This window comes from Cotesia glomerata, linkage group LG3 (assembly GCF_020080835.1).
Source record: "Cotesia glomerata isolate CgM1 linkage group LG3, MPM_Cglom_v2.3, whole genome shotgun sequence".
Classification (NCBI taxonomy): Eukaryota; Metazoa; Arthropoda; class Insecta; order Hymenoptera; family Braconidae; genus Cotesia; species Cotesia glomerata.
In genome coordinates this window covers 20,682,379-20,698,920 of record NC_058160.1, presented here as the reverse complement: position 1 = coordinate 20,698,920, position 16,542 = coordinate 20,682,379, and positions in this window count along the sequence as shown.

Here is a 16,542-nt window from a genome sequence, read left to right as displayed (position 1 = left end):
AATGCGTAATTAAGTCAGTGAAGGTCATTCTAGAGAGTTCTATGGCTGAGAAATTTTGTTAAGACGCTTAGGATTATAACAGTTGATATTTAGAATTTTTTTGGGAAATTAAAGTAGTTAATTTAGCGAATGAATTTATTAAGAAATTTATTGAGTTTAAGAATAATTGATTAGAGAAATTAGCTAAGAAGAACTGATGAATCTAGTAAATTTAGAAGATGAGTAATGAACTTTGTCAATAAAAGTATTTAGTGGATTTTGTAAAGATTATTAGTGGAGATTGAGAAAAAAATAAATTAGTGAGTTTAGTAGAATAAATTGATTGATAATTTTAGTTGGAAATTTAGTTAAGTAAGTTAAAAATGAATTTAGTTAAGTAAGATGGATTAATGAATTTAATGAATTAAAATTGAAGGTCGGAATTTTGTATTAAGAAATTGTTGGCAGTAATTTTGGTAAATTTGGAGAATGCGAAGTTTGGGATATAGTTTTATTGGTAATTAAGATGTATGAATAATAAGAGAATTTTAAGAAATGTAGTTAACGTCCGGTGTGAATGATTTTATATGAAATTTAGTAAGATTATATGGTATTCCGTCAGTTGGACGAGGGTTAAGGAATTAATAATCTAGATGCGTAATGGTCTATGATTAATTTTAGAAATTAAGTAAGAAGATAGATGCGTAATGATCTATAGTTGAAGGAATTTTAAGATATTTAGTTGTAAGTTTTGGCAAGTGCCTGCGTAGGTGAGAGGTCCTCACAATTAAGTAATTGATAAGTTAACTTTAAGGGTAATATTATTAAGGAATTTTGTTAAAATTAAATTGGTTAAATTAAATAAATAATTGAATTGTTAATTGTTAATAATTGTTTCTCAGTATTAATTTTTCAGCCTTTCTCAACTTCTCACGACCCGATCTTTCCTTCTCATGCTCCCCGGTTTCTGGGACACCGAGTATAAAATCCCAGTGGCGCCCTTTTCAAAGAGGAAAGGGGTGACCAATTGGACAGGGCTAACCACCCCGTTACATTGGCGCCCAACAATTTAACAACCCTTGAGAAGTTTGGGAAGGGTTAAACTGTGCTGAGGAAGAATTTTCAAGTGGGAAAAATTTTTTTTTTCTTTTTCGAATAAAATTTTAGTATTGAATAAAATAAAATAGAAATTTGGACAAAAGCTAGGGATTAAAAACTAAGTTAAGTAAAAATAAAATAGAATAGAGAGCTTAGTTCTAAAAATAGACATTTCGTTGTAGAGAAATAGTTTAAGTGAACACTAATCCCTTTTACGTGCCTTTTGAGAAATAAATTAAGTAAAATTTTACTTGCAAAGTAAAAGAATTTTATCTTGGCTAAATCAGTGAGGATTAATTCACTCAAAGTTAGTATTTATAAAATTTAACTTCTGACAAATTTAATAATCTTTTTTTTTTTTGTCATAGTATTTGTTATACAAATAAGACAGTACTTCAACCATGAGTGATCCTCACACGAATGACATACAATCGGAGAGACGCAGACTGTCTGCAGGCCGCGGGCAAAGCCGGTTTAACACCATGACTAACCCAGGCTCGACAGGCACATTCTCACTAATTCCAACGTTGACAACAGCTACAACTACGACTTCAACAGTCATAACTACGATGAGTAGCAGAGTCTCCGATAACTCAACAAGTCAGCGTTCCTCACAGGCCAATAATGAGTTACTCCAACAGAGTACTCCGGCTGGAGGCGCTTCCCAAAACAGGAACCAACACTTTGCACCACCAGGGGAACGTCGTTCAGAGGAAATTAATTTACCCCCTGAGATGCTAAGAACTTTCAACCGTTTAGACCAAACGACAGAAACAGTACGTCGAATGAGTACTGAACAGAGGACTATAAATCAAGAAAATTCTCTAGCCATTTCTCGTTTGTCGCAGATATTGGAGGATATGGTTCATTCTCAACGTGATTTGATGAACAGAATTGGCAGCCGTGACAATTCCGTATGGTCAAATTCTCCAGTTGATTTCAACATCACTGACTGTCAACTACGGGGTACAACCCTAGCCCCTCCGGGTCAAGGTTTGGCAGGGGGGGATGGAACAGCTTATCCGTCGGATCCGAGAAATCAACCGGAGAATAACAGAGACAGGACTGAGGCTGAGCAAAATATTCCTCTATCAGAAAGGATCAATTTCCTCAATCACCGACTGAATCAGCTTCAACTTTCCCAGAATCAACAACAGACAGGTGCACGAGGTCACTCTGCGTTTCAGAACCGAGATAGTTTTGGACGAAGGTCAGGCCACGACTCCCAAGGCCAATACACAGGGCCGGGGATGGCTCCACCTCCGTTCCAAAGCTCATATCAAAATCCAAATAGAGGCACCAGGTATTTCATGGACGAAAGAAGGCGTAAAGATATTTTATCAAGCTTGAAGCTTGGCAATCTGACTTTCCCGCAAAATGGAATGTCCGTTGAAGAATTTCTCTGTGCAGTTGAGAGCAGAGCACATCGTGAAGGCTGGACTGAGGACGAGGTGCTGGGTTCCATGGGGTACATGCTCCAAGCAACACCAGCACGCTGGTTTGACAACAACTACCAGCGCTGGGGTTCTTATATGCAATTTAAGATGGAGTTTCGCAAGGCTTTTGGCAGTGCGACGACGGATTACCAAATAATTCATGATATTGGTAAATTGAGGATGAAACCGGGGGAAAACGTCACGGAGTTTGTATTAAAAGTTCAACAGAAATATTTGACTATGATGAGTCCTCCATCCATAACGGACCAAGTGTCAAATATTAGAAACCATTTAACCGATGAACTTCGAACTCTGGTCTTTTCTAGGCCGGTTTTCTCCTATGAAGATCTTTTGAACGCCCTACACGAAGCTACGAGGTGCATTGAAGAGGCCGCACTGCCCTCTCAGACTCAAAAAACAGTCAAATTCCAGGATAAACCTAGATTTGGGACAATGGAGCAGTCAAATATAAATGAAAACTATCAGGAAGTGGAACCGGAACTATCGGGCTGCAGTGCGATAGCATCACCAACCACATCTTACAATAATAGGTATGGGGTTCAAGTCAGAACTAACCAGAATTACTATCGCCAGCCTTTTAGGCCTCAGTCTCCGAGATTTTCGAGACCATGCCACAACTGTGGTCTTCTGGGACATTCTTTTGATGCCTGTGTAAATCCCAGACAAGACATCTGCAATAACTGTCTTGAAATTGGCCATACCAGACAGAACTGTCCGTTGCTGGGGAATGATAATTGTCCAAGGAGTCCTCCGACTAATCAAAACTCTAGCGAACAAAGTAATGAATCTAGAGTGGAAGAAGAAGAAAAAAACTAACTCCACCTGTCCCGAATTCCCCGTCGGTCCAGGTCATTCAAGGAGCAACATTGGGGTCTAGTAATGATTGGATAAAAGGGACATCTGGCTATTCAGAACTAGGACAGGCCGTTAGGCTACCTTGCTCTGAAGTAGGCCCACCGAAAGTGACTACGATGTTGTCCACTAGCACAGGTAACATCAATCAACTTATCTCCTGGGTCGAAGATGATCGACCAGAAGATCAACCAGTACTTCTTCAGCAAGTCCTGAGGGTATTTGAAGATCCTAGTTTTAAAATAATTAATACTGATGGTAATATTAATACTAATTGTAATTTAATTTCGCTAGCAGGGGATCAGGATAACAACGAACCTGAAACTTCGTGGGAAGATGAACTGAACCCAGGTTTCGAAGTTGAAGATGATAAGACTCGGCTGTGGTCCCAAAACACAGGCCTTGAAGGCTGGTTTTTGAATCGACAGGCCTCGAAGAATACACCGGAAACATCTAGAGCAGCTTTCATTCCGAGCACACTCCAGGGTGGACCTTTGTCAACTAAAATTAACTATAAGTTGGCAGAGAGGAAAATTTTTATTCCAGGAACAGGTCCCAGGCCTCCAAATATTACGGCTAGGATCCCTGTGTCCTTGTGGATATTTGGAGTCACGCTGAGTGGTATATTGGACACTGGCAGCGAGAGATCGTATATCAATAGCAGGATATATGAAGATATTCAGGAACTGGCTTCAGGAGAACTCAGGGCAGATGAAACCCAGAAGCGAGGAATTTTGTTGGCGAATCATACAGAGTGTAAAAGCCAAGGTGGAGCGCCATTTATTATCCAAATCGGTTCTGTTGCTGGAGAGCAGTATCTAAGTGTACTCGACGATCTTAGTCACCCAATAGTTTTGGGCATGGATTTTGCTCTCCAATTTGGAGTAATAATTGACAGCAAAACTAGGACCTGGCGATTCAGTGGGAACCCAGAGTTTCACCCATTTGAGTTGGTCTCTTGTAAAGAGAAAATCTCGGACTGTGCTGAAATTACTACAGAGCAAGAGCAAGACTTCCAGGAGTTCCTCAGAGGCGAGTTGGGGAAATTCAAGGATTTACCAACCCAAGGACTTACCAATATTATTGAACACGAAATAATATTGAAACCCGAGGCTATTCCTATAAGGATCAGGCCATATCGCAGGAGTCCAGTGGTAAATGAGGAATTAAATAAACAGATCGACGAGCTTTTGGAGAAAAAGTTCATTCGACCGAGCTGCAGCGTATGGTCGTGCTCTCCAGTCATGGTATCTAAAGCCAACAACACTTGGAGGTTTTGTGTGGACTATAGGCCTATCAACAAGGTCACAATACCCCCAGCTCATCCGCTACCCAACATGCTGCGGATATTGAGTGCTCTTCATGGAGCAATTTGGATTAGTACCATGGACTTAAAAGAAGCTTTCCACCAAATCTGTATGGCTCCCGAGTCTATTCCTCTTACCGCTTTTTCTGTGGAAGGACGAGGGCAGTTCGAGTGGCTCCGTATGCCTTATGGTTTGGTTGGAGCTCCTAGCACGTTTCAAAAGGCCATGGATGAGCTGAAGGAGCGATTTCACCAGAAGCTGATCGGAAGGTCGTTACCTATGAGCTGGATTGATAAGGTCTTCGCGTACTTGGATGACTGGATTGTCATTAGCACGACTCTGGACGAGCACAAAAATATCTTGAGTCTGGTGTTTGAGGTTTTCAGAGAGGCTAATTTATTGATTAATCCGGAGAAGTCAAAATTCTGCCGCCCAGAAGTTAGGTTCCTGGGTTTCATTGTTAACAAGGAGGGTCTTCACCCTGACCCGGAAAAGATAGCTCCTGTGGTCAATTTTCCTCGTCCAACGAACCGTAAACAGCTGCGCAGCTTCTTGGGTCTAGTTAATTGGTATCATCGCCATTTGCAGGATGTAGCAAAAGCGCAAGGGCCGCTGAATAAGCTGACTGGAGTAAATTCCGAGTGGAATTGGGGGGATCAGGAGGAGCAGTCTTTTCAACAGTTGAAGCAGGCCTTGGTGGACGCTCGTCCACTGGCTATTCCTCAGTTGGGACTTCCATATTATCTGTACACGGATGCGTGTGATACCGGATTGGGAGCATTCCTGGTTCAAAAAGACCTGGACATCGGAAAGGAATACTTGATCATCTGTCTCAGCAGACCACTTCGGGGTGCTGAGACTCGATACACTACCACCGAGAAGGAATGCTTGGCAGTAGTGTGGGCCGTACGTAAGCTTCGCTGTTACCTGGAAGGTGCTCCATTCACAGTCGTGACTGATCATGCGTCGTTGAAGTGGCTGCATTCGTTACGAGACCCGAATGGAAGACTCGCAAGATGGGCAATAGAGCTCCTCTCTCATCAGATCACTATTGTGCACCGTAAAGGGACTGAAAACGAAGGACCAGACGCTTTGTCCCGGATGTATGAGGACCAAGACCCAGTAGACTGGCTGGACGTGAAGAAAGGCCTTAGTAACACTGGCTGTCTTCAACTCCAGTTAGCGGATTGGTACGGAAAAAAACTTAATAATGTCAGAAGGAACCCTGAGAATTTCCCTGATTGGAGAATAGTAGACGACTGTCTAAATTATCATCGTCCGGATCCTTTAAAATCAATTGTGGGGGATGACACGGCTTGGAAATTAGTCCTGAAGGATTCGGAGGTTCCCGAGATCCTGAAAAAGAATCATGAAGATCCTGATGCGGCGCACTTGGGCCGTGATCGGATGTACGAGCGCATCAAGGTACGGTACTACTGGCCAGGTATGTGGCGGGATGTCGACGAGTTTGTTGAGGCATGCGAGGTGTGTAAGAGGGTTAAATATAAACAAACCCCGTCCAAAGCCCCGATGCAGACCAGGCAACCTATCCAGCCCTGGGCCGTAGTAGCTGCGGATATTACGGGCCCTTTCACCAGGTCCCGGAAAGGTCACCAGTATGTGTTGGTGATGCAAGATCTGTACACCCGGTTTATTGAGTTACACCCATTGCGTCGTCACACTGGGGCTACGGTCGTTGAGGCGATGAAGCGTACATTCTCTCTGAGGGGTTATCCATTATTTTTAGTAACAGATAACGGCAGAGAGTTTGTCAATGATACGCTTAAGGAATATTTGAGAACAACTGGGGTAAAATTTACTCCTCTGGCAGTCGCACACCCGCAGGCCAATCCAGTGGAGAGAATTAATAGGACTTTAAAACCGATGATCCGAGCATATATCGACAAGGATCAGTCCAGGTGGGATGAACACTTGGGGGATTTTCAGTTAGCCTATAACAGTTCATATCATGCTGCACTGAAGCTCTCCCCGTATTTTTTGGTCCATGGCCAAGAACCTCGGCTGTCTGGAAACTTAACTGAGTCTGAATTGGGTGATCTGGATTTAGACCAAGATGAGTGGAAGCAACGAGTTGCTCGCTTGGACGAACTTAGACATAAAATTGAGAATAACATGCGGAGAGAGAGTGAAAGGCAGGCTAGGTATTATAATCAAGATAGGCCGATACCGGAAGTCCAGGTCGGGGATAAAGTTTTCTATCCGAACCGTAAACTCAGTAGTAAAGCTCAGGGTTATAGTGCTAGTCTAGGAAATAAATATCTTGGTCCGGCCACGATTTCTAGAGTAGTTAGTCCGCTAGTCGTAGAACTAGTTAACGAGTCAGGAAAATCAGTAGGCCTTCATTATACTCCTGATCTTAAACTTCCTCGTAGAAGCGATAGGCTAGCTAATAAGACAAAAAATTGAAAAATATAGAATCTGTTTATTTAGAAACTTGCTAATATTGGTTCTTACAGATGGAGCGCCAGGGACGACGTTCCAGAGGAGTTGGCAGAGCAGAGGCGATGAGAAGATGTGCCAGTCGTCGAGAAGTGCCTAGGTTTGGTCGGGCCTACGGAGTAGCGCGTCAAGCCACTAGGGCTCGGCCTGGTTCATTCCAGATCGGCATCCTCAGTGAAGCTCCAGTGGGGAGAGTTAGATTTCCAGGCGGATCAGCTTTTAATCGACTTGATCCAGTGATTTTTCCGAGCCGATCATCCGCTCCAGGCATAACTGAGCTGAGTGTGGAATGTTTGCCAGTTCGTGATTTGACAATCACCCTTCGTGGGGATTCGGAGCAGGCCGTTGGGCTACCCGACCCTCAGCCAAGTGCTCAGTTAGGTTGTCCGGGCATGAGATCATCGGAGACGCCCGAAGTCGAAAAGAGGTCTCCATCGGTAACTCCTGAACCAACCGTGGAGCCTGGCGTTGAAAAACCGAAACGACGTACTAAAGGTCAGAAACGTCGTCAGTACCGGAAACAGAAGCTGCGTGAGTTGTTGGACCGACCCGATGCTAGTCCGGAGAGACTAAAGAATCTATGCAGGCACCTGACGTATAGCTCGACTGCTGCCCGACGATATTTGAATGGTGATCAACCGTCTCACATCCACCCAGAGGACTCTACAACGGAGGAGTCACGCCCGGAAGAACTGCAGTTGGAGGTGTTAGAGCCTGCTTCAGAAATAGCCGATCAACAAGAGGACGTTCGGGGCCTTCCGATTCTTCCTGAAGCCGAATTCTCGCCATTGAGACCTAGTGTGGAGGAACTGGCTGAAGCGGATGTTCAGGCCTTAATTCCTGAAGTCTCAGGAGAGCAGATTCAACGGGTCCAGAAGAAGAAGAAGAGTAACAAGAGGAATAACAAAGGGAAGGATCCCGACTGGGCCAACATGGAGATGGTCGGACCAGGTCTGAATAAGGACGACGTAGCCGCTGGAGATTCTGGATGCGAGTCAGATGATGTCCTACAAATTCACCCCAGCTCGGGTGATGAGCAGATGTAGTTGGTCATTGTCCTCGATAATAAAGCTCGTTTTCATCTAATTGTTTCTTCCAGTGATTTGAAGCTCCTGGCCGTATCCTATCCTTGGGTGTCAGGCCTCTGTGATGTATACGCCCGGGTGACAGTCTGGCAGGGGGGAGTGTGACAGGGAATTTGAATTCCCGCGGGACTTAATTTTGATTATCGTGCCGCGGTGAGTAGGAGCTACTCTTTACCTTCGGAGCGCGATGAAGTAGTTGTACGACTCGTCACCGGGTCGTATGTATCGCGGAGTCCCCACCGCTGTCCCCGGAAAATGAAGCGCGGGAGCGAAGTTGGAGAGCACGAGCAGAGGTTATAAAAACGCCGGGTGTTGTATCAAGACCCTCTTTCTTCCTGCAAATTTTGCGAGTACGTTAACGAACTGTGTTCCAGCGTGGGATAATTTTCTAAGACAAGTAAGTAGTTGCTTTCTTAAGGCTTCACGAATGGAACGAAGCGATTAAATTTTATTGTCTGGTATTTCGTTAAAAATTACTTGTCGTTAGGCCATTTGGCTGACGATCTTCGTCTTATTCAAAATATTTATTTACTGGAATTTCTAGGATAAATTGATCGAGGATAAGATCGGGAGTTGGGTGTAATTTGGAGATACGAGTTTCTGGAGCCTTGGAAGTCAGTAAGCACAGTGAAGCCGATTTCGTCATTTTCTTTCTACTGGGAAAAGATTTCATCGCTGGAGTACCGGGTTCAGTTGTCAGGTATTCTAAGTTATTTTAGGCCAAACTAATTAATAATCTAATTAAGAGGCCAAAATAATTAAATTTAATTTCTTGAGCGGTCATCTTAGTATTAGCAAGTTTTGTACTTTAGAAATTCATGCGCCAAGGTCATTTAGCTAGTTTTTGTTATTGGACATTTATTTTAAAAGAATGAGATTAATAGTTATTTGTGAATTTACTGTAGATAATTTAATCAGTAATTTATTATAGGCCTGCTGGCTATAATAAGTTAATTTAGTTGATAATTTTCGAGATATAAAGAAAAGTAAATTGGAATAAGAAATAAAAATGCGTAATTAAGTCAGTGAAGGTCATTCTAGAGAGTTCTATGGCTGAGAAATTTTGTTAAGACGCTTAGGATTATAACAGTTGATATTTAGAATTTTTTTGGGAAATTAAAGTAGTTAATTTAGCGAATGAATTTATTAAGAAATTTATTGAGTTTAAGAATAATTGATTAGAGAAATTAGCTAAGAAGAACTGATGAATCTAGTAAATTTAGAAGATGAGTAATGAACTTTGTCAATAAAAGTATTTAGTGGATTTTGTAAAGATTATTAGTGGAGATTGAGAAAAAAATAAATTAGTGAGTTTAGTAGAATAAATTGATTGATAATTTTAGTTGGAAATTTAGTTAAGTAAGTTAAAAATGAATTTAGTTAAGTAAGATGGATTAATGAATTTAATGAATTAAAATTGAAGGTCGGAATTTTGTATTAAGAAATTGTTGGCAGTAATTTTGGTAAATTTGGAGAATGCGAAGTTTGGGATATAGTTTTATTGGTAATTAAGATGTATGAATAATAAGAGAATTTTAAGAAATGAAGTTAACGTCCGGTGAATGATTTTATATGAAATTTAGTAAGATTATATGGTATTCCGTCAGTTGGACGAGGGTTAAGGAATTAATAATCTAGATGCGTAATGGTCTATGATTAATTTTAGAAATTAAGTAAGAAGATAGATGCGTAATGATCTATAGTTGAAGGAATTTTAAGATATTTAGTTGTAAGTTTTGGCAAGTGCCTGCGTAGGTGAGAGGTCCTCACAATTAAGTAATTGATAAGTTAACTTTAAGGGTAATATTATTAAGGAATTTTGTTAAAATTAAATTGGTTAAATTAAATAAATAATTGAATTGTTAATTGTTAATAATTGTTTCTCAGTATTAATTTTTCAGCCTTTCTCAACTTCTCACGACCCGATCTTTCCTTCTCATGCTCCCCGGTTTCTGGGACACCGAGTATAAAATCCCAGTGGCGCCCTTTTCAAAGAGGAAAGGGGTGACCAATTGGACAGGGCTAACCACCCCGTTACACCATCTTCCTGTTGTCGCGGCGTCCCACTGCGATTGCCATCGTGTAATGCTGTTCTGCCGTTCTTCAGCTCTGAGTTCCTCGGCACTTAGTGTAGTTGACCTCTTTCGTTGGTAAAGGTTCCGTCTTTTCCTCAGCTAGAACTCTCAGATAGCTTAACTGGTAGAGCCTTTGGCGCGTAACCGAGAGATCTGGGTTCGATTCCCAGTCTGGGCTGTCTGATTATTTTTTCAATTACGAAAAATTCCCACTGAGTAGGTCCCCCCCCTTTTCCCCTATCCGTTCTTTCCCAACTCCCTTAAAATTTGCTTTAATATGGCAATGGAAGCGGCAGAGTTCCGGAAATGACACACACTGCTTCCTCTGATATTGTTCGAAAGGCGCTTGCAACTAGCTCAAAGAGCTCAAAAGCATAGAAAAGGTATCTTTTTGAGCTAGAAGAGCTCAAAACAACACACAGATTGTATTTTTGAGCTCGAAGAGCTCAAAAAAGCGGCCAGGATTAACGGAATTAGCGGGAAGTTGCAGAGATGGCCTTTAGGGTCAACCGTTTTCCTAATTTTTTTTTTAATTTTTTCGGAATGGCTTGATGAATTAAGTCTTAAATCTAATCAGATCTACGTTTTGATAGACCCTTTCGAATGACGTGTCGTAGAACTCAATCGGTTGATTCATTTTTGAGAAACCGTACGACAAAAATTTATTGACACACACACGGCCGGGCACCTCGGCGGGAATAATCAGAATGGCTTCCTGGGACCTTAAAACGTCGACATCCGATAAAAACTCGACTTTTAAAAATCGGACCGAAATCAATAACTTTCCATTATTAAAAATTTTCAATTTTCTTAGCGAGAAATTAAAAATATATATTTATATGAAATATCGTGAATACAGTTGCCAGTTCTCACGAAAACATCCGTAGATGTACTTATTGTTATTTTGTTGCTAACTTTTTTTAAAAAACTAAAATGTTGAGTAGCTAACTTCAGAGTGTCGGTTTTTCGTGACGATGTGCGCGCGCATCGTAAAAATTTACCGTCATCATTTTTGCCTAACGCGCCAAAAGAAGTATAACTTCAAAAAATAATAATAACACAATAAAGAAAAAAAACAATCAGTTCTTTTCTCTTTACTGAAGTTAAGCAGCATTGAGCTTGTTTAGAACTTGGTTGGGTGACCATTTGAGCACACCATGAGATGTTGATATTATTTTTTTTCTTTTACACCTACAGACATACAGTCATCATCGTAGTAATAGTTAAAATGTAAATAGCTTTCTGGAACCTCAAAACGTGGGGATATTACAAAAACTCGATATTCGAAATTCACGGTAGAAACAATAACTTACAACATTTTCAAAATTATTGATTTTTGCAATTTTTTACAAGTTACATTTTAATCAAATTAGCAAATTTATACTTTACAAAAAAAATCTCATTTCAAAAATGAGTTGTATTCATTTTACAAAAATAATGGAGCATATATTCAATGTCAACTTACGATTTTTTGAATTTTTGTTCTGCAAATCTTCCAAACCTGAAATTTTTAATTATACATCATTTTTGTATTATTCGATTTGACATGGATTACCCACATGTGATATTAAAGTTGTCAAAAAGTGAAAAAATATTACTTGATATTTTAATAAACTTAGAAAATTAAAACTCAGTATACTTTGAATATTGTAAAAACTTTGAAAGACCCATCCATCGATTTTCAAAAAATTGATGCCAAGTGTACGCACGCGCGAAAATTTTCCAGTTATACGTAAAATAGAATATTCTTAAATCATAAAACATTGATGGAATTATAATCACATTATCAGATTTTACTTAATAAGACATATACGCTCAATGTTAAAGTCGCATATTACGAGTGAATTTCAGCCTTAAATTACAACGTCTCGTCTTTCGCATCGTTTATGCAGGAAGCGCAGCCAGACGAAGGATAGCAATTTTAGGAAACTTGCACTCTTCGATAATTAGTTGTGGAAGAAGTTCAAGCTTATTGATAATTCACATAAAGTCTGTTCAGCAGTGCTGTATCACTATTACAAACTCCATTAAAAAATATACTTTTCAATGAAAATAATAAAATAATATTTACATTTTGATTAGAGGCTATAAAATTAATGAGATACTTTAAAAAAAAAAAATAAAACTGACCATGATCCACATAAATAATTCCGTTTTTTTTTCCCCTGAAATCCCTTATGGGCAACATGGAAATTCGGCCCCATCCAATAAACATGCCAGGAACGCATGTGTGGTCACCATATTTGCTCATTTTTAACTGCAACAGGATGTTTTTTATGACTCTCTAGTAAAGAACCAAAAATAATAAGTTACAAAAATAATATAACTTAGCATAGAGAGTGCACTTCAATCTAGGTGGTAGTCTAGTCACTTCATAAAAGTGAAACTCAAGTTAGTAATATTTTTAAACATGTTCTTGTACTTGGCTAACCACTTAACTCAAGCGTTTTCATACTGTTGCAATTAGTCAAGCTGTCAATGATTCCACAAGAACCCAAATTAACAGCATCTACTCTGCCATAATTCATTATTCGTCAAGCTTGTCTTATAACAGGACTGATAGTTAGTCAATAACAACTATTAATATTTTTGAAGACGATTTTATTCGAAGATAAGTATGATAAATTATTAAAACTAGTGAATGATATCAGTAAAGCTATGGATGAAAATAAATTAACAGTATTAGTGCTCTTTGATTTAACAAAACCCTTTGACTTTGTTGATCATAAAGTAATCCTAAAAACCTTAGTAGAGTTGGGCTTTACCCTGAATACAATATCTTGGTTCTATTCGTACTTAAGTAATAGGTCACAGTCAGTGTTAGATAATGAGGTTTTACCAACTGAATTTCTTGAAACTACCTCTGGTGTTCCCCAAGGTTCAGTCCTTGGGCCCATATTATTCCTTCTGGTAATGAACTCAGTTGCTGAGCGGTTGAGTCACAGTAAGCATGGTCTTTTTGCCGATGACAAATACATCTACCTACATTTTTATCGGTACCAGTCTCAAGAAGCGATCAGGCAAATCACAGTCGACGCTCAATCAGTTGCTGACTGGGCGTCTGAAAATGGCCTTGAAGTAAATCTAAGCAAAACTAAAGCTATGATTCTTGGTTCTAGTAAAAATCTGTGGTTAATGAAACAGGAGCCTTTGTCTTCTATTGTTGTAAATGGAACAGAAATACCCTTTTCGGAATCGGCAAAGTGTCTGGGACTTCATATTACTAATACATTATCGTGGAATTTACATGTGTCAAAGGTAGTAAGTAAAATAAATCCAGCCATGTATAGCTTAAAACTGAGGAAAAACATTTATACTTTGGATATTATAAGGTTATTACTTTCAGCAACTATTTTACCACTTATTGATTATTGTTCTATTATTCTAACAAATGCAACTACCGAAAATAATTCGAAATTACAGCGAGCTTTAAATTCTACTATTCGTTTTATCTATAATCTAAGACGAGATGAACATGTCACCCCTTACAGACGTGAACTAAAATGGTTATCTATCACTAGTCGTAGATTATATTATTTATCTACCTATTTTTATAAATTATTGGCAGTTGGAAAACCTACTTACTTACGAGAATTATTTATAGATGATATTGATGCTAGACGCTCCGATCGTTTAGCCATTATGAGAAATGATGTCAATTTTAAGATACCTAACTTTGCGACTACTCTTTATGAGAGTGCGTTTGTTGTTACTGATATTCGTTTATGGCAAAACTTACCACCTGAGATTGTGAATGCGTCTAGTCTTGATTTATTCAAGATCAAAATCTTTGACTATTTGCTAAATTTGGATATTTGAAGGTTAAGTTAACACTCTCAAATTGTTTTAAAGTGAAACTGTCAATTCCATTTTTGTTATTAGTTATTAGTATTAGGAAAATCTTATAAATAAGTCTTTATTCAATAATCGATGTAATTATCTTTAATCTAATTTTAAGTTATGTGAATAGTATGGTTAAAAACTCTTAGAGTTTAGTTACACTTTTATATTAGTAGTAATTTACTTATAATACTGTATATTTTACTGTTTTATCATGTATTCTTTTGTATTTTTTCATATTTGCCATTTGGCCAGTAGACCTTGGCATAAATAAACAAATCAAATCAAATCAAATCAAATAAATTAAAAAAATTATTACGATGAAAAAAAAAAATTTATTCTAACATATGTTTTAAATAATTAACAATTTGATAACTAGTGATACTTTCTAGAAAAATGGTCAATGTCTGTCAAAAGAATAGCGGATTTTTGTTTATTACGACAATAGAAAAAATCAATTTTTTAGTGAATTCATTATTATAAGAAAATTTACAATCAAATATTTTAATAATCAAAATTTTATCGATTTTAGTTTAATTGATTAATTTGGTTATTAATTTTTTTTAAATTTTTAAAATAAATAAAAATCTATTGTTTTCTAATCAACTATAATACCAAACTAAATTATGAAGTTGGGGAGGGGGGGGCATAACGGGCCCCCTAAAATTTTAAATATCCAAAAATATTTTGGGGCAAAATGGGCCCTCAACATTTTCAACACTCAAAGTGTTTGGTAGGCAAAATGGGCTGATTAGACTTTAAAAACCAACAAATATTTTTCAGTTATACACGGGAAAAAATTTCTGGGAAAATTTACGATACAACTATTGTAAAGCTGGACTATACTTTGATTACTATTAATTTTCAAATATTTTAGAAGAAAAAATACTATTTATTCATGAAAAAATACGATATTACTATTGTAAAAAGTAAGAGATGAAAATTTCCAGTGCTGCCTCTGTATCTTTCCAATAGAACTATAGCAAATTTTACAATAGTTGAATTGGAATGTTTCTCAATTAGTGTGAGTGATGGCCGTGCACAGCGCTAGACTCCGAGTTTATGTAAATGTTAAAGGATATGTGTCTTAGTTTACCTCAGATAGCGTAGAGGGAGAGTCTCTGGCTGCCAACACAGAGTTCTGGGTTCGATTCCCAGATAGCACGAAAATGTCGGTTTCTTTTTTCGATTACTGTACAGGTACCAATTAGTCCAACCTTCTATCTCTCTCCCTCCCTAATATTTCTTTTAAAAAAACCAACTGTGAATTTTTACAATAGTTGAATGGTAAAGTTCACAAACACATATTGTATAATTTGCTCTATAGTATTCGACTTTTTAAGACTCTTGCTTGTCTTATTTGTTGGATAAAATTTACAATAGTAGATCGTAAAAATTACTAAATAAGATGTATAGTCCACCGTTACTCTTTTATTTAGTAAAAATTACAATAGTAAATTAGTAAAAACTCCTTCAATTTCATTTCCGTGTACGGATTCTAAAATTTTATAGAATATTTATATTTAAATAGAATAAATAAACAATATTTATATAGAAAAAAAAAATTACTGCATCGTAATATATTTTATTTTTCTTTAAAATTTAGCACCAACGAAGATGCGAGATGAAGATAAAATTGCTATTGAGCTCTCGAACAGAAATGCAGAAGATGATCGAGAAGGCTCGCCAGCAGACTCATTTTTTCGAATTCATCAAATAGTAATTCAACAAAAAACTTTGAAAATTTTCACTATCAATTCATTTTTATACTGCATACCCAGGTCGAAAAATTTAAACTGCTTTTAAGCTAAATGATCTGCATTTGAACTTATTGATCTGTATTTAAACGTTTAAAAACATTTTCATCTGTATTTGATCTACTATTCAAATTATTTTTGATCTGTTTTAAGTCTAAATAACTTTTTAGTAAAATAATTGAGCGGCTATGAATATTTTATGCTGTTTCTAATCTAATGAGACTAAAAAGTTTTAAAAGTTTGATCGGTTTTTAGTCTAGTTAATTTGTAGATGGACTATATGTATTGTTTTCAAATTCAATATGAAATCTTATACTGTTTTTGTTCTACAATTTTCACTCTTAGTGTTCGAAGGCCAAAAGTCGACTAAGATGGTGACTTATAATTTTTTGGACTCAAAAGTATCTCATTAAAAATTATAAGTCGCATTTATTTGAAAAAATAAATTAATTTATAATATATTCATGCGCTCTCTTGTTTTATAAACTGAACGTCGATTATAACCTTACATCTGTCATATTTATTTGTCATAGCTTAACATTTCATGGATTATAAAAGTTTTGTAACTGCGAATATTAGTTGCAGTGATAACTAATAAATTTGTATTAACATACGTATATAAAATAGTTCTC